Consider the following 5,881-nt stretch of genomic DNA (forward strand, 5'->3'; position numbering starts at 1 on the left):
ATAATATGACATTGGACTTAGTAAATTGGGCTCATCTATAGCCCAAATCAATTAATTTTGACTTTAATCAAATTCATATTTATTGGACTTGAATAATTAGCCCAATTATATTAATTCATAATTTATTTGGACTAATATATTCATGAATTTAATATAATCCGAATCATTTTATAAATTTATATTTAATAAATTTTAAATGATTACAAATGCCCCCTGCTTCAAGTCTTGCCGAGATATTTTATCTTTTAAAGACTAGGCTTGAAGCATTAATCAGTTACTAAATTGATCTTGAGTCAAATAAAATAAACTAATCAATGCAATTTATTTATTTAACATTTCACCAATTACTTGGAAGATTCCAATCAATATTATACATATATTGTCAAAATTTCCAACATAAGTATATACTTCAGATGGTCTTTTGAACGGAGGAACCTAATTTTAGGGCCCACATTTTACTGCCACCGTTTCATGTCTCCAAAGATGTCAAGGATTAGGCTACAAATTATTTCAACGCCACAAACCGTTCCTTATTTTATTCGAAGTGACCAATCGCCTTAGTTAAAAATGAATTGTAATTGAACTAGGAATTGTAATCCTACTCAATTTCATATTCATATATATGTTTTATTGTCTTAGCTGAAAAGGAATTGTAATTGAATTAGGAATCGTAATTCCACTCAATTTCATATTCATATATCTTTTCTATTGTTTTAGACGAAAATGAATTGTAATTAAACTAGGAATTGTAATCCCACTCAATTTCATATTCATATATCCTTTCTATTGTCCTAGCCAAAAAGAATTGTAATTGAACTAGGAGAATGATTTAATTCCCATCACATGACATCTATAAATAGGCACATTGTCTCCACAATTTTGTCTTCAATTACAAATTGTGAGCTACGAACCTATGACGAAAGGGGCATAATTCAAGGTAACCTCCCTCCCTTTTCCTGATTTTCGTCACTTTTTTATAGTTTGACACGTCCGTCGTAGAAAATTGATATCTCATTGTAGAAAAATTGAAATCATGAACGGTTTGATTTTTCAGAAACTAGACTTCTCGATCTCTAACATATCCAAAATTCAGAATTTAATACCTTCAGAATATATTTATTTTTTTTGATGAATTTTTGAAGTTAGCTCTAGATTCTGTCATGCTGAAAATTTCAGATTTGTGTAGCTTTTCTAAAACTCTTGTGCATGTACTAATGTAGGAACAACGAAATCACAAGACGCTTGATTATTTCGAATCTAGACACAAATGTCTAAAGCATATCCGAAATTCAAAATTTAATACCTTCGGAATCATTCCAGATACTATTGCAAAGTCAACTTTAGAGTTTGGTGCACCAAAAATTTCAGATTTGTGCGATGACACCAAAAAAAAATTGTATATCGAGGTAGAAGTATCGAAATTGCGATCCACTCGATTCTACAAAAACTAGACACAAAAGGCCATAACATACACAAAATTTAGGATTAAACTCCTTTATTATTGTTCTAGACAAAAAAAATTTGAAGTTAACTTTAAATTCTGTCACATAGTTGATTGCAGATTTTTTGTTGCCTCACAAAATATTTTATATCTTGATGTTGGAATGTCATCACCAAAAAGGGTTGTGATCGCTGGATACTATACTTCAAGGGTTTTATTATTACCAAGAAAATATTGTCTCAAGTCTAACCTAGTTAGCTTAGCATAGCTTCTAAGTCTCAAACGTCTTGATGGGTAACAATCTCTCCTTTACTTATATCTTCTTTGTATTGTCCTCTTTTTTGTGTTTTTTTTTTTGTAGATCAACAAAAACAATATTTGTATTTTTCGCGGAGGCTACACAATAGAGAGCTTTAACACACAAGAATTTGATCTGGAGGTATGAAGGGATGTGTTTAACGTCTCTGTCTTGAAGATCACCGACTTGAGGCTTTACTAGAATACTGTGTTTAACGTCCCCACCTTGAAAAAAAATACTACTCTCAAGGCGTTACAAGGTTCCGAATACTTAACCGACTTGAGGCTTTACTAGAATACTTTGTTTAATGTCCCCACCTTGAAAACAAATACTACTCTCAAGGCGTTACAAGGTCCCGAATGCTTAACCAACTTGAGGCTTTACTAGAATAATGTGTTTAACGTCCCCGCCTTGAAAAAAAAACTACTCTCAAGGCGTTACAAAGTCCCGAATACTTAAGCATAAGGTGTGAAGGGATATGTTTAACATCCCCGCCTTGAAGATCATTAACTTGAGGCTTTATAAGATCTTTTTAAGGATAAATCCGCGAAAAGACCAGCTTAAGGTGCAAAGGGACAAATCTTGTCCACCTTAAGGCATGGTCGGTTTTTGTTACTCCTGGCCCGCAAGAGTATAAACTGTGTATGGCAAAAAAAACAATTTTTTTTTTAATCTAAGGATAAATTTGTGAAGAGGTCAGCTTAAGGTGCAAAGGGACAATTTTGTCCACCTTAAGGCATGGAAATTTAAAGATCCGTTTAAGGATAAATCCGCGAAAAGGCTAGCTTAAGGTGCAAAGGGACAAATTCGTCCACCTTAAGGCATGGAAATTCAACGACGTGCACATTTGGAGGAATTGGAGACTTCTACTTACATACTTGAAGTCTTACTTGCACACTTATAGGATTCGAATACTTCAACTTGTATACTTAGAGGATTTAAATACTTCAACTTGTAAACTTAAAGAATTTAAAAACTTCAACTTGCATACTTGGCTAAATTTAAATACTTCAAGTCAACTGTTAAAGAAACACATATTTTATCCATTGACCCATCAATACTTCGTACAAGTCTAAAGTTTGATAAAATAAAAGATAAAACAAAATACTTATTGTTTTAACTTTTATGTGAGATCAAGTGGGAACATGTGGTTTTTTGTCACTCATGCAACTGAACTTAGGATATATTCTAAGCGCCTACGTACCTCAGTGAAGAGGATCAAGTCACAACGTAGTTCTGGGGGATTAAGTGAAATTTTTTATTTTATTTTTTTGTTTGTGCCGTACACAGTTTATACTCTTGCGGGCCAGGAGTGACATGCAGTTTAGGCTCGTACCTTAAGGAGCATCATCTTACTTCAAGGGTAGTACCTCTTTAGGAATTTTGAATTAATAGGACCGATCCTTACGCCATCTGCATCAACAAGCTTATAAGCACCATGTGAATATGCTTCTTGTACAACATACGGTCCATCCCACTTTGAGGTAAATTTTCCCCCAGACTTGTGCGAAGTAATGATGGGTCTTCTTACTGCGAGAACTTGGTCTCCAACTTGGAAACACCTCAAGCGAACTTTCTTATTGAAAGCACGAGATAGACGAGCTTGATAACATTCAAGGTTTTGTTGGGCTTCTAGCCTCTTTTCGTCAAGTGCTTCTAACTCAACAAGACGCAGTCAAGCATTTTCTTCTTCAGTGAGCCCTTCTTGAATAGCAAGTATTAAGGAAGGTATTTGACGCTCGAGTGGCAGGACTGCTTCAACTCCGAAAGCAAGTGAATATGGTGTTGCTTGAGTTGGTGTGCAGTATGTTGTCCTATATGCCCACAAAGCTTCTTCCATTCTTTCATGCCAATCCCGTTTGGACTTGGAGACAACTTTCTTCAGAAGGTTGCATAGAGTTTTATTGAATGCTTCATCAAGACCATTGGCGGCGGCATGATACATAGAAGATTTACGCTGCTTGAAGCAAAAGAGATCACAAATTTTGTTCATTACCTTGTTATCAAATGCCTTGCCATTGTCCGTTATTATTTAGCGAGGGATGCCGAAACGATAGATGATATTCACTCGGATAAAATTTGCAACATTCTCTTTCTTCACTTCTTTAAGAGCAACGGCTTCAGCCCATTTTGAGAAGTAATCTGTTGCAGCCAAGATGTACAAGTGTCCACCAGAAGATTTTGGTAGTGGTCCCACAACATCCAATCCCCAAGCGTCAAATGGCCAAGATGCGATAGTTGGGTGCAATACTTCAGGCGGCTGATGTATGAAATTTGCATGAAATTGACAAGCATCGCACCTCCGAGCATAATCTAAGCAATCCTTCACCATGGTTGGCCAATTATACCCCATTCTCTTTATGTGAAAGTGGAGTTTCGGTCCAGATTGATGTGATCCACATACTCCTGAGTGTGCTTCTTGCAGAGCTTGAATTGCTTCTTCCTCTCCCAAACATCGTAATAGTACACCCTCAAATGATCTTCTATATAATGTTTCCTTGTAGTAAAGGAAACGAGGTGCATGACGACAAATGTCAGTCCTTCTCCTTAAATCTTCTGGAAGTATCCCATAACACATGTAGTCAATAATGGATGAATAAAAGGCATAAACACAGAAATTACCTGGAGGGTCATTACAAAATTGTTAACACTTTAGAAAACTTTGATCTAGACACTTTATGCATCATTTTCAGAAATAAATCAACATTGCTAGATCTCTTATAATTCTATTGACAAAGTATAGTAAACTTCAGTTGAGCTAGAGCATAGAAAAGTCAAAAGAAGTCTAATTACATAAATACATAAAAAGTAAAATGAGAAATAGGTAGTAAATGTTAAGCACCTGAAGAGTTCACATTTCAACATACAATAGCATCAAGTTTAGAACTTAGAATTTTTCATGGTCATACTTCCACATCTATATGCTGAAGAATGAATAGATATTCTTTAGGATCGTCAAAAATCACAATTAAAAATAATGCAAAAATTGACGGATAGGGTCGTTGCATGATACCGAGGGAAAACCAATGCAGTCCATTGTGTTTTTTTTTTAGATAGAAAACTGACAGACTCTTAGAAAATCAACGAACGCTCATCACGTTTTTGTGCAAATATTTAAATTTTTCAAAAATATAAACGACGCAATCCCTCAATTATTTTTCTTACAAAAATCGAGGGACTCTGATGATTTTTGAAGTGCGATATTGTAGTGATACATTTCATAGCTTACTAGTCACCAGAAACTAATAAAGCATGAATGTATGAGGGAAAAATATCTTAGCAAATTAACCTTAATAGGCACTCAACTGACCATGTAAACTAAATATAGTTGGAGAATATATAATTAGTGTATATTTCATGTATACTAGTGAATTTGGCCGAATACTTAACAAAAATCCCAAAGAACTTACTAAACTAGTTAAGAAAACATATTTTAGCATTTCAAGCATTTCTTAATTGGATAAAATTTAACTTAATAGGATGTAATAAATTAACAACCACAAGATAGTAAATCTTAATCAAGGAATAAGTTGGCCCCAAAAAATTCTAAATCACACCACTATAAGTCCATTATATGTTACCTTGACAACAAGAAGAATTGGATGGGTATGAATTTATAGATCGAAGAATTAGAGGACTATATAGAGCAAAATTATTTGACACAAAAACTAAGTAATTTTGAAGGTGTTTCACATATTGGATAAGTGAATGCATGTGATACACTATATATGCAATATATGGTGGGTTACATATATTGTTTTTTTGTGGACTTCTACATACTATTAAGAATAATTGTATGTTGGTTGCTATGGTCAAAAGGTTGACCCAAATTAATTGTTATGTTTTAAGGTTTAATTTTAATGGGTCTAAAAGACACCTCACTAAGTAAGGGGCCTTATGTGTAGCTATCCAAAAGTAACTTCTAGTTTAATGATGTGCTAAATTAATTATAATCATCAGCTCCGGAATGGGAAGAGGAAACTCATCTTTAGGACATGCATTATTAAGATCTCTAAAGTCAACACATACTTGAATTTGACCATTCTTTTTCCTTACAGGAACAATACTTGAAATCCATGTAGGATACTTGACCTCACGAATAAAGTCTGCCTCAATGAGTTTGTTAACTTCATTTTCTATCA

This window comes from Solanum tuberosum, unplaced genomic scaffold, assembly GCF_000226075.1.
Source record: "Solanum tuberosum cultivar DM 1-3 516 R44 unplaced genomic scaffold, SolTub_3.0 scf00375, whole genome shotgun sequence".
NCBI classification, from domain to species: Eukaryota; Viridiplantae; Streptophyta; class Magnoliopsida; order Solanales; family Solanaceae; genus Solanum; species Solanum tuberosum.